The sequence below is a fragment of the Tinamus guttatus genome, unplaced genomic scaffold, assembly GCF_059628265.1.
Source record: "Tinamus guttatus ecotype Peru unplaced genomic scaffold, ASM5962826v1 Tinamus_guttatus_pri_ptg000456l, whole genome shotgun sequence".
In the NCBI taxonomy this organism is placed as follows: domain Eukaryota; kingdom Metazoa; phylum Chordata; class Aves; order Tinamiformes; family Tinamidae; genus Tinamus; species Tinamus guttatus.
The window spans coordinates 1,517,501-1,531,570 of record NW_028288990.1 but is presented as its reverse complement, the minus strand read 5'-3'; the positions used below and the strand labels follow the sequence as shown (position 1 = coordinate 1,531,570).

The 14,070-nt window shown below is 38.3% G+C and overlaps 1 protein-coding gene across 25 annotated transcripts in view; it reads left to right on the top strand.

The window, feature by feature from the left end:
• Nucleotides 1-14,070, top strand: part of NRXN1 (neurexin 1) — a 601,940-nt gene that overhangs the window by 181,531 nt on the left and 406,339 nt on the right. The gene's annotated exons all lie outside the window — the stretch shown is intronic.

Sequence of the window (14,070 nt, the reverse complement as noted above, 5' to 3'; positions counted from 1 at the left end):
GCTCCCCAAACCTGTGAAAAACAGGGGAACAAGTCATGTTCAAAATGTTTAAGGAGGACCAGACTGTGACACTTGCAGAACTGCGTTGTCTGTGACCAAGACTTCAGTTTTGCATTTTTCAGTCTGAGGGGACATGGAAAAGAAAAAATAAAGATTTGGTCTGAGGGTAGAGGCTCCATTACTTCATTAGTTGATGTGTAATTTGTATTTCTAAGATGAGCACATGTTTCTCTAAGTGTCATCCCCTCTCTCTCTCTGTCCATATCCTTTTTGTTTTCCTGCCCTTTCCTTTCACCTGAGAAATGTGAGCTTAGGTTCTGTATTGAATGAGCTTAATGGTGTGAATCTGTCAAATTATCTATTACGCTGTAAGTCTTACCTTCTTAGGCATATTGCATAAACAACAGGATAAATTCTGTGGCATAAATATGCTGTCTTGAGTGCAATTACACTAGCAGATAATTTGACCCAGTCACGACAGCAAATCCTTACTCTAAGATGCAGTAGTGTCCAATTATTTTTATACACGGCTAATCCTCTTTCATTTTCACAGCATTACTGCAGGCTTCTATAAAAAGACTTTTGGTAACATCTCGGTAGGGAAGACTCCTTATCTTACAACTTCAAAAATGTATTGACTTCCAAAAAATAAAGATCACTAGGCAATACTGAATTCACAAAAGAAAAATCAAAAATAGTAAAAGCATAAGATAATGAAGACTGATTATATTGCCATTTCCTTAGTTTTTCTCAGATTTGCAAAGGAAAGTTCATGATAATTAGAAAATCATTCTAGTTTTATAATACATACTTAAAATGATCCTTCTAGGATGAGTGTAGATATGCCTCTCATTGATAAAAATAAATCAGTGCAGTGTTAAATACCATTTAAAAATATGGTTAGACCAAGAAATCCACTGATGAATTTAATAAAAGTATCATTAGAAAAGTATCAGTAGTAGGTCTTTAGAAGCCATATTTTTGTATAACAAACTGGTAGCTTATTAAAACAGAATTGAAGAATGAAGAAATGCTAGAAAATTGCTCTGTTGCTGAATAGAGGAAAACAACGGTTACTTAAAGAAAACTGACAGATACATTTAAAAGTTTCACATCATTTTGAATTTTATCACTACTGACAGATATATTTAAAAGTTTCACATCATTTTGAGTTTTATCATTTATGGGGAAAAGCTTTAGCCAAACATACTGAAAAGGGGAGGGGAATCATATATATATATGTGTGTGTGCATGTGAGGTATGTATATGTATATATATAAATAGATATTTTGTTGCTGTACCTCCAGTGAAAGTAGACTTTTTTGTTATAAAGCATCATTCTGGTCTTCAGATATGATTGCATACTTGCAGTGGCTCCTGATTAATGAGAACATCAAGCAGCATGTGGCTTAGCCTACCTGTGCCTCTTGGCAGGAATTACTGTGCAATAAGCATAGCCTCCAGAGAAAAGAAAGCAAGATAGATGAATGAAGAGGTAGAGACTGCGAGGGGAGAACAGAAGCAGAAAGGAAGGAAAAATAAAAGTAATACAGGTTCATCTGCTTCTAGGCAGGAATATCACAGTCCTACTTAAGTTTATATCATCATAATAAAGTCATAAGCATAAAGGTTTTATGTCTGTTGGGAAGCCTTTTAAGTATTTTATGTGTGGTTTGAAATAATAATTTTATGATTATGTAAAAGTGCCCTAAATTTGCTCCTAAATGTCTGCTGCTTTACCTTTAGAACTTTTTTCCCTCATTTATTTACATTTATAATACAGATGCAGTTGGTTACACATCTGCCTAAATATCTGTATAGGTAGTAGTCTGAAACATATGAAGATTGTTCAGCTGTGTTTCTGGCTGTGATCCTGGTGGGAGACACTGTTGTCCTACAAGGAACTTCAGTAAAAGTAACTGGAATAGTACTTCATTTGCCTCTATTCTAAAACACATTTTGTGTGTCCTTTAGTTTTAATCTAGATATGCAGCTGATACTTTTTTCCAGGGAGAACTCTGACCATTCTGATCCCAAATGAAGTGTATTTGCAGTATTTATCACTTGATTGCTTATGTGTTGCCCTTATTTTTTTATTTGTCCAATTGCATTCATAGGTAGAAATCAAAAAAAAAATCACGCCTTTAAGTGTAGTCCATTTATAATATGGAAGAATATAATTTGTTTTTTATCAAAATTCAGAACCGGTTAAGTTTAAAATATATATATGTTGTTACTAAAGGTCCCCCTTACTGTAAATAGAAAATGAATACTCTTATAAGGGCTGAATATTAAGAGGAGGAATATATAGGGATATTTTGAAGCCTCTTTTTGATTCTTAGTTAGAGGTGCTGTGTTTAAATAAAAAATAAAAAACCAGCTTACTGTTGCAATTGAAATATGGTGGCTAATATTGTTGGTAGAATAGTATAGCTTTCTGACTCCCTACTTCATCTGGCCATCTTTCATCTACTTACCAGTAGCAGCTGAAGCCAACTCTGAGAATGAAGCTCTTTCCATGGGAAGGCAAGTGGCTGCTACTCATGCTACAGGGTTTACTAAAAGATGGTATAGTTTCATATGGATTATTAGTTATGCAACACTGAGGCAAGACAACAAAACCCATGTAGTATTTTTGGCTAATGCTCATTCTGCTTTGGAAAGTTTTGAGATTGTTATTTTATGGAGAATGCTAAAAATAAGTTCCTTTAGCATTTACAACTGAAGCAATAGTTAATTTAACTTTACTGGGAACAGCTTGTTACAGAAATGCTGGGAATTGCATGCTCTGCTTCTGCAAAGATGCTTAGTTCAAAAAGTGCTAGCCGGGAACAGTACCCCCAGAACACCCCCTCTACCTGCAAAAGGAAGATTATTTCAGTTAAAATCTAAGATTTTCAGGCCTCTTTCACAGCTGCAGATATATTTCTGCCTTTTGTAGCAGATCTGTTCCTGCTAGGCTCAGTTGCTTGGAAAAACGCTGCTCGCCTTAAAGGTGAGAGCTATTCTCTTAGGCGGTATCCTCAGTGGGCTGTAAGACGTGATAGAAGATTATTCACATATTCATTTTGTATGTGCTGTAAAGGAAGATGTAAAGAGTTGCAGATATTCTTTATTCTACAAGTTCTGAGGCCAAGTGCAAGCCTCTCTGTTTTCCACTTTGTTAGTTTAGAGGTAGATGTCCCTTCAGTAATGCAAACCTGAGCGTGAATTTGGAGAAAATGCTCCCTAAAAGGTGTTTGGTTGAGCTTCCCTTTTACAAATCACCTTTGCTGTCCTGATTCTTATTACAAAGACAAATGCTACATATTTCTGTACTCCCCTCTTATTTCAGTACAAAACTGACTTCAAAAAGTGGCTTGTTATGCACCTCTTACTGTTGCATCAGCCTTCCCTGTACATCTGTGCAGAACTCCCTCTCAAGCAGTGCTTAATTTAACAGGAGTTAATTTAGATCAGAAAATGGCTCCTTGTTCATAATTGCATCCAAACCCCAGGATGTGCTGTACTAATCCCACAGTGGTGTGTGGTGCCGCTGGGGACACTGATCCTCAGGTAATGATCGAAAGCTTCAGTTGGTGGTATTGGAGGTTTTTGGTATCTAATCATTCAACTACTTTTTAAAATTATGGAGAGAAATAATAAACGTTTCTGTCACCTAACTGTGAGGGTGACAGAGCACTGGAACAGGCTGCCCAGGGCAGGGGTGGAGTCTCCTCTGGAGATTTTCAAAACCTGCCTGGAAGTGACCCTGTGCCACATGTTCTAGGTGTCCCTGCTGGAGCAGGGGAGTCAGACTAGATGATCTCTAGAGGTCCTTTGAAACCTCAACCATTCTGTGAAATACCTCATTTTTGCTCTTGCAGGATCTGATGAGGCTCTCTCCATATTTGGTTTCTTCAAGCAATCTGGTATCACAAGCCTCTCTGCTTGTGTGATTGCCTGCGGTAAAATCCTATGATAGTCACAAGCAAGGATGTGCCATACCTTCGTCTGCCATGAGCGACGTATGAGGGGACAGCCACGGTCACTGGGATCCCATAGGATTGCAGGGTCCCTTTCAATAAATCAACGATTTGCAGTTCAGCTGTGGAGCCACTCCGTGGGAGTCTGGAGGGCTGGGAAAGGCCTTGGCAAGTCGCCTGGCACAGTTTCTTCCTTGGCAGAGTGATGGATACCTGTATTTGCATAATGTCAGCTTTGCTTCCCAGCTGCAGGCCTCTATATCCCTTAGTGAGTTCTGTGGAGAAAGCAATGCAGAATAAAAACAGTTCCTCCTTAGGTAGCTGTAGCTGTGTTTTATGTTTGATATTTTACTGCTGATTCTTAATTTAATAAGAATGCCTTTAAAATGATTGTGTCCAAACTTGTCTTTTTTGAGTAATTCTATTGATATGATGTGAACTGTTCACATAGGACTTTGTAATGTGCTGTTGTTAATGACAGTTTAAGTGGTTAATGAGTATTGATAAGAAAATGCTTCATTTATTTCCTGCTTGTACCAGTCTGTAGTATCTCATATGCACTAAGAAGATACTCTTTCCTGTTGGCTTTGTTCTCCCTCCTCAAATGCAGGATTAGTGGGTTGTTTGTGATGATTAGTTTATAATGATTAAATTAATAATGGTTAGTGTGTAAAATAGGAGCTAGAAAAGCCTTTTCAGTTTTTTTTCCTCTGCTGAATATCTTGTTTATTCTCTAATAAGATAGGGAAAATATAGTATAATGTGACTATTAAAGCTGAATATTTTAGAAAATTTTCTGGAGTTGGTAACTATTTTTGTGGTAGTCTGCACGGTTTTGTGATAGCAAGGGCTCTTTGCATACAAAGGTTCACACTGTGACTACAGCTGTTTGCTTATAGCAAGCTGTGAGCTTCCTTGTTTGTTGATGAATGTGTAATTCAAAGTTTGCTTCAATGTTACAGTAATGGATTGACAAATAAGATGTTTGAGAATACTGATTTAAGGGCGTCTCTTAAACAATATATTACAAGGTTCTGTATCCTTTTCAGTGTATCCTATATTAGCAGAGAAGAGAGCCAGTGATTTTATTTATCTAAGTTGAGTAAGGAAAGGAAACACTTGGGAAGAAGCAGTAGGCCAAGTCCTCGCACATAATTTTCTCCCGAAATTATTTTCTTGAATCCTCGGCCAAGAGCTGTTAGGAAAGACAAGAAGAATCGATGTTGTAGAGGGGAGAAGAGAAAGAAGGATGGAAGGCTCAATGGCAGCCTATGAAATTCACGGACTTCGGCGGGGTGAAACCAAAGGCCTTTTAAGGCCTTTATATAGGGTTAAACACAACTTATCCAGTTTCCGATCCCAGAGCAGCCCCTTCCCCGCCCGGCAGCACAAGGAGCCCAGCAACCCAACCAGCCAATCAGGCAGGGGATCACACGCTGATCACACACGAGGCTGCCCAATGAGCTACCTGGTCACGTGCTGGCCGCGTGGCTGCAGCTCCCGCCTCCCTGCTCAGCTCCCCTATCTGCCGAGGAGGCACTGCCCAGCACCGGCCCCAGGCTGGCTGCACCGCAAGTGGATTTGCAGAACTGCTTATCTGTAGCGTATCAGTTCTTCATCAACGAGAATTGAATTCATTTGAAGTAGACTATCTGTTCAGCATTTAAACTCAAATTTCCTAGCATTATCGTGGTATCTTCATTAGTTAGTGTGTTGGTTTGGGACTTACTACTAAAGCAGGCAGTTGCTTGCTTGTCTGTCTGAGTGTATGATTTAGGTGTATAGGCCACTAAGCCTTTATGTAATTGGCAGGGCAGTTAAATTCAAATATGGGTATAAAAGGTAGGGGAAAAATGTTGTATTCCAGGTTTCTCTCTTTAAATCCACCGAGGGGTTAATAAAATAATATAGTCTGGTCTTCTAAAAGGGTAGTATGCTGAGATAGCTTGTATGTGACACATCCTGAAATAACTTTTTGTTCAGTGTTAAATGCCATATGTAAAAAGAGTTCCCATCAAGTGCAAGGACTTCTGGTATGTTTACTAGAGAAGTAGTGGTTTAGGCTGCCCTGCTTCATAGAGTCAGTTATCCTTATTAATACTATTATTTACATACTGCTATGGTAGAGTCTTCCCTTCATGCATCTTTTTCTGAATGACAGTGTTTATAAATAAGTAGATGGTATGGTGAATTAATATTTGAATTTTAAATTACCATGATATGGAGCACAAAGCAGTACAGCTGAGAATGTACTAGACCCTGGTTTTAACTGTTGTATTTATTCAGTCCATACTTAATGTTTTGGAGATTATATAGCATTAGTCTGGATTTTAGAAATAAAGTAACACTGGAATCAGCTTATTTTCTCTCTGAAAATACTTCTTTAGATAGATAGCACTTTAATAATTTTGTTCACATCTAACTAGACTTTTTTCACATGATGTGTGTGAAAATCCTATTTTTGCACTAAAGGTATTGTTTAGGTTTCTTTATCCTTAGAGAAATGTTATAGATATTACTAGATAAGTTTGATTCATTTTATTTGGACAACATTATTTCAGTAGTCTGTGGTCCTGCTATTGTTAATACCCTATCTACATAACGTCTGACCATCCAGGAGCATGCATTTGATTTAGAGCACATTATGTTATTTTTTATACATTATTGAGTAGTCAAGCCCTATGATACGATTTAATGCTGCCTAGATGGAGACTAGATGTGCTGTAGACGGAGTGCTGCTGTAGGATAGCGAAAATCTAAAGCCTATGGAAATATTTCTTGTAGACTTTTCTGCAGACCCTAAAGACTTAAATGAACCTCTAAAGAAGTCAATATAAAAACGCTGGTTGAGTGAGGAAGTAGGAAATGCACCGTTTTTTTTCCCCATGCTGTATTATTCATCAAACACTCTTCCTATCTGGGGCGTCTTTATGGTGTAGGTAGGTTGAATGTGAATGTGTTGAATGTGTATATCCTGTGATTCAGGTTTGTAGCAGGAGTAATAAGCACTAATTTACTCAGAATTCAGAATGAAAACATGGTAAATGCAGTTATTGGTGTTCATGGTTTGTTGTGCTTTTCCTGTACAGGTAATTACATTTCAGTAATTAAATAAAGTGCAGCACTTCATGCTGGCTGGAATGACTGCCATGCATTTTAAATACTTTCCTATTCTGTAAGTATCATCCAGTGATAATTAAAAAAATATATATATCACTGCACACAATTGAGTATTAGTAAGATGTGTTCTTAATTCATTCTTTAAAAGCAATTAAATATGTACTATGGAAAGGTGTAGTACTGCCTTAAAAAATTACAATATATTTTTAAAATATGTTTTTCTTAGGAATCTGTCTATTCTAAATACTACTGTCCTCTCAAAAGTAAGGTTGACTTGGTGCAAAGATAGTTGCTGTTTTTGCTGCGTGGCTTTTTCATTTCTGCATCTGATACACAAAACATTCTGATGTGTTGTATGTGGCTTCTGCGTTATGTCCGCTGGAAAGGGCTGCACTTTCCGGTGTGTGTTTAAGACGCTATAAAGCTGTGTAGCACCACTGGCTATTCCCAGTCCTCCTGAATCTCTGGTAGGCTGCCCTGATTGGGAGTGGTGCAAAGCCAGAGCTCTGTTGTCTTTCCTTGATTGTCCTCTTCCCTATTAGAGTATGGCCAGGGAGTGCCGCTGTTTCCAGACCTAAGTGCTTTCTGAAAGTCTGCCAGCACTATTTTGAGCACAAGGGTGACTGAACTTGAATTCAAGTAAGCATAAAAAGGACTTAAATTTTTCATGATGAATGCATTAAACTGAAAATGGAGGAATGCGGAGAAAGCTGAGGGCTACTTTCCCTTTGGTTGTCTTGGGTGCAGTCTGCCCAGGCTGGAATACTCTCCTAGTGATTACGATTTGAAGTCCTGCTGTAGATACCTGCAGTGTGTTAAAAAAAAGACTCTCGTGATGAGATTCTTCATGTGTAGAGATACTACACTTCCATTGTTTGGAAACCAGCACTTTCCACTAGTCATTCTTTTATAATACCAAAAAGCTATGTTTTAGTGCCAGCTACAGGTATACAAACTCTGTCCTGCAAAGTATGGTGGTTCTTATCAGAGAGCCCCCACTGGAAAATTAGGTGAAATCCAGTCAAGTATCCTGACTCTCTCCTTAAACATTCAGTTGAGCTGTGTAACCTTTGGTCTTGTGAACATTATGCCTAGCAGTAAGATTCATCAGAATAAAAATCAGAGTTGTTCTTTAATTAACTATTGATGCCAGTAATGGTTTATCCTAATGTATGAAAATATTGCTGAATCATTTCAGTGTTTCCATTGTTAGTTTCCTGAAGGCTGTTTACAGTAAAAATCTCAGTTTAGTGAGTTTGACCAGAACAATAACAGCTGTGAGAAGGGAGGGAGTTGCTGCCTGTACCCACAGCTGGAGCTTGCCTGGAGTATCAATAAAGTTTGATTTTTACTTCAGAAATGAGCTGGTGAGATTGTTAGAGCTGAAAATGCTGCATCGGAGCTGCTGCTCATGTTTTCAGTCCTCTGTTGTGCTGAGCCTTCCAGCACCGTTGCAGCTACCTGTGACTGCTGCAACCCGAAATGGCAAGTGAAAGCGGCGAGCTGAAATCAGCCTGTCTCAGGAATGAGTCCATTTAGGGCACCTGTAGTTACACCACTCTTCCAAGTCCATCATCTTAATGATTCAGCATATGTAAATAAAATTCAGTATATTTGCATGGAGCTACTGCTTAAGGTTTTGCTAAATACTTCATCAGATTGGTTTTGACTCGCATCTTTTTCATTCTGAAAAGAGAGAAGATGGTTTCTGTCTTTGAGATGTTGATTCCCAGTGAAATGTGTTATTTAGTCGCGTAGATGTGTCTGTCAAATATTTACTGGGTTTTGTTTATTTTATTTCATTGCTGTTCTTCTGGTTTGCTGCAGCAGAAGTAACACTCCTGTTAGCTTCTTTCTCTCATTCTGCAGTTCCTAACTATTTTTATTTAGTAAAAACATTTGTTCTCTTCCTTTTCCTTTGGATCGACTTTATATGCCAGTGCTCTCTGCTTTAATGTTTTGTCTTTATCTTATACCTGTCTGCCCATCTGCATTGAACAGCTTTGAATTAAGCAAGTAGTCAATGTTGTTAATTCTCTCATGATTCTGGACAAAAGCTGTCCTAAACAGCTAAGTCCAATAAGGCAAGCGACAGAAGAAAGGGGTGAGTTAGGTCTTGATTGTGTTCATTTCTGGCTATTATCAGTGAAAGAAAACATTGTAAAACAGGCCAAGGACTCAATTCAGTCCTGCTTTATTTGTCCGGTATAAAGCAAAGTTCAAAAAAGAAAAATCAATGAAAACATCCATCTTCAGAGATTCTTGTTAGTGTGTCTCTTGCTGGAAATACTGGAATGTGCAATACTGTAAATACATGTCAGTGCACTGTTGCTGAGCTTTGTTGTGCCAGCAAGTGATATATTGAGCCTGCTAGGATTACTAACGAGACTGAATCTTTTGTCAAGAGTAAGAATGCAAAAACATTGAGCACCTACTCTTTAAGGATGAGGGGGGCAAGCGCAATTATTTCTATAAGGATAATAAAAATGTAAAAATTATAAAATGAAAATATAAAAAATATATTAAAGCATGATATAGCTAAAAGATTTTTGTATTTTTTGCTAAGAAATTTAACCAATGTTAGCATGTACTTTATTATTACTACTGTTAACTCTTAATACTTCAAGGTGAGTTTATTGAGTTAATATGATTTTAATTTGATTCTAAAGAGAAGAATTGATAATGTATTTTCAAATATGAGTAGGGAATAATTGGACACATTAGTCCTGAACTTCTGTGGCTGCCAAAAACATCATCTTGAGTAAGTGCCTGAAGAACTGAGAATTCCATAATATTTAAGAATCTAGATTGTAAATTTGAGAGAGACAACCAACAGCAGAGCTGTGCATGTATGATGATACTGCATTGATAGATCTGGTTAGTTCAGGCCTTGGGCTGTGAGAATAAGCTTCCTCACCTCCCTTCTTGGAAAACTTGAGGCAAACGCAGCCTCGGTGTTCTACACTAGCTGCCGTTTCCAGATTCTAGGTAGATCCAGGTCATAGTATATTTTTCAAGTATTTTTGAATGCTGTGCATTTCTTATATGTGCGAAGTGCCAGAAAGGATTGAGAGATAGGTGAGCTATCCAAATTAGCCATCTGGAAATTCAGAAAGTTGAAGTTGTCTGGAATCCTATAGGGGGAGGATTAATCTTCCAACTCTGCAGGGCATGAATGCACTGATGTCAGGGTATAACCTTTTCTGGCTATTATCTGGGAGGAATAGCTAATACTCTTCTAGCAATCCAAAGTATGGCTGTGCCTACCTTGTGCAGCTATGTCTTACCCTAATGGCATCTTGTTGATGCTTTACAATGCGAAGCCTCAGCAGTCAAATACAGCTTCATAATACTGAAGTGAGTTCCAGTGACAGTGCCTACAAAACTCAATCCTTCCATGTAAAAGGAGCAAGCAGCAGACACTTCTTTTCTCAGACATGAACCGGAAAGAACTGTCAAAAAAAAAAAAAAAAAAAAGGTTTTATTTTTCCCTTCAGTTTTCAACTTTCTCAATAAAAAAAAAAAATCTGAAGTAAAATTGCTTATGTTTTGTTGTGTTAATTTTTTTTAGGGTTAGGTCAATTTTAACTAATGAATGTTAGTTTGCACCAAAGCAAAAGAATTTGTTTAAAACCCAAAAGTTTCAACATACCTAAAGGAGAAGGAGAAAAAAAAAAGAAAAAAGTGGTGATTTCAATCTCTCCTTACACTTTTGTGGCTACTGATTAGATTATACTCCCGTTCATAAATACTTGTATTGGTGAAGGAATTCACCAAATGTGGTATCTCACTGCTCCCCTCATCAGCCTTGGCTAATTAAACAGCCCAGTTAAATGCTGATCTAACAGTTCTTCAGTGTAGTGTCTGCCCTATGGGTTGAGAGGAAGCTTCATAGGGAATTGGTTTTGATCAACTCCTGTGCCAGAGTGACAGTGGTGCAGTACTGTGACTGCAACTGCATTATTTATGTCTTCACTACTTGTTAGGTAGCATGCATGAAGATCATTAAACCTAGAAGTTAATGACGTTACCAGGAAGTATTGTAATCTTTACTGGGGAAAACTCAAGGAATGGGTACGGGCTCAGAAATTAAAACTGAATTCTTTAGAATGCATAATCTGTTGTGGCATTGATTGAAGATACTGTAGAAGGGGAAAAAAATCAGAAATTCCTTTTAGTGATTTTACTGAAAGGCCATCCGATGGGATCCATATTAAATAGATGTTTTTCAGTCACAGCTGTGCTGATTTGATCTTTCCATTGACAACGCAAGCTGTTTTTTCCAGTAAAGAAGGGAGGATTTGGCCTTTTATTTTCTCCCTCAAGGAAAATGCTATTAAGTCAAAAAGATTTAGTCTTGAATACTTACAGGTGTGTGTGAAGGATGCAAAAATATTAACCTTAAAGGCTTTTTCAAGTCTCTGTAAATTGTGGTTCTGTTTGCAATAGGGGATGGTAATTCTTTTTGTTGGCATTAAGTGCTGAAGTGAATTCTCCTGCTCGCCTCTTCAGGCCCTCCCGTAGGAATGATTAAGAAATGTATGTGACTGGCGTGCATTAATCCTCCTATGCATTTCCATGCCTCTGTAGATGGTGTGGTTTTGCAGAAGCAGTGTACAGTGTGTACTGTATATAAAATATAGTGCATGATGATTCGGTTTTATCCTTTGGCTTTCTGTGTTTCTAAGCCATCAAATGCATGGTACATATAGCATTTTCCCAAGTTGCTGCATTTAAGATTTATCGTAGGTTAATTGTGTTGTTTTAGTGTAGCTTTGCAGTAAGCACGGGATTTCTGTTGATGCATAGCAAAGAAATTTGCTCATGAGCATTTTATGCCTTTCTTAAATATTCATTCAATGGTATGTGTGGCCTTCCTGCAGTCTGCTGCCTGTTAGTGCCCTGACATCATAGGAAAACACATAATTTTCAAATTCTTTGTGCAGAATGAGCCCTGACTTTTCTCCCCTGCGGGAACAAGTTAGGGCCCAGGATTTGCCCAGGTCGCTGCCAGTATTTGCATGCAGCCCTGTGGTTTGAAACTATGGGAATTTTTAGAAGGAATTTTTAAGACTTAGGCAACACTTGCAGCAAATTCTGCATGTCCCCAGTGTGCATTGCTGTGCATCTCTTCCTTGCTGTGGCTGAGAGGCTAGGAAGGATTATAAGCAGAATGAATGAGTATTTTCTCTGCTTTTGGCCATGCCAAAGATAGAAATAAAGATGTGGACAGATCAGATTTTTTTTTTTTTTTGCCTCAGTCTCGCACATGCATTCTAGATCACATTTCAACCATATTCAACAAATAACATTTGACTTGGAGGGTACAAATTTATGGTGAGTGAAAATTGTCTGGACATAAAGTACCAGACTTTTCAAAACTGAAATACTGTTTTTTTTTAAGTGATAACCATTGCTCAAAACAACTCTAAGAATATTATTTTTGTCCAGAGTGGAATTTCGTGTCAAAAAGGAAAAGCTGCATAAACCTGCTGTCCTCCTGAAGCTGGGAGGACAAGGTGCCCCTTATGTCAGCTCCCCACATGGCTGTTCCTGTTCACAAGCCTTGGCCGTCTGCTAGGATGTCCCCAGAAGGTGTGGCTTATTCTTTGCTACAAACTGCCTGGATTTTCCAGATCCTTTGGTCTTCCAACTTATGGGCCATACCAATGTTTCCACTGTATATAGCTCCTCCCATGTATGTACTGTGTGTAAGGAGCGGTGGATGTGGGAAGAGGTTTGTGACGTGTCTGCTGAGCTACTCTTGAAGCAGAGGGAGCACTGCTGAACCCCGTGGGAGCTTCAAACCAGAGACTGATGGGGGCGTTTTTTGTGTGGTTTTGTTTGACTGTATTTTGTGTGAGATGTGTCCTTAAAAGATAGGGAATAGTGTCTCTAAAGGTCCCAAGGACTTTTTTCTTTCCTTTTAAAAGATTACTTAAGCTATTAAACGCAGGTGTGAATTTTCTGTGACAAACTCTCTTAGGCACAGGTCTTGAGTTTTTGGGTTGGGTCAAGATGCTGCTGAAACCTAATTCGGACTTTACATAGAACAGATCAATTTGAACAATCTTTTTTTTTTTTTTTTTTTTTTTTGAAGTAATGCTCTGGTTAGATTGAAAAACAACATGAAAGATTCTTCAAGAAATCACTTCTGTATAATTGTGATGTATTAATTTTTAGTATTCTGATTGTAAATCTGAGCTAAAATGCAATTATGGTCTGTAATACTCTCTGAAGTTACTTTGCGATACTATAGGTGCTTGCCATGCTCTGCTGTCTGTAGTAGAAAGCAGCATTACACGTAAGTGGCACCTGTGCTACAGCCTAAGGCAGGGAGCCTGCATGTGCGATGGGGCCACAGTGACAGATGCCCAGGGGCTTTGCCAAAACCTCTTCTCTCCTGCTCTTTTCATGCTTTCATTCACTGCTCTTTTCAAAATTGTGACATTGTTATTTCCCTTGCTTCTGTGTCCCTGCATATGTTTGGTTTCGGTGCTGAATGTCTTGTGGGCTGATGTATCTGTATACTGTGCTTATTGCTCTTGCGGGTGCAGAACTTTGGTATCACCAGGTTTTCCTACCTTATGTTGCACCAACACTGACGTGGATTTCTGTGGAAGGTAACTGCCACTGGTTACTAGCTATAGAAAAAAATCTCGTTATTTTATATAGCTGCAAAACTTGGTACAAGCCTACTGTAATATTAGGGTGTTTGTGTGTGTGTAAGACTTAAGAGATGTTGCCATACCTTCTTTTCTGATGAGACTGAAGGCCAAGCTTCTACTATTTGTGTTTCTCAGGCACTTCAGGATAAGCAAAGTAAATAATCAGTATGGCACACTCTAGAGAATAAAAATGCAGAGAAACTCAATGTTTACTAATGTTCCTCTGTGTCCTCAAATACATTCTTGAAAGAACACCTCTGTAGTTTTGGTTTGTTCAAGACCTTGGGTCTAAGCGCTTGCTTCCCTAGGTGCTGTGT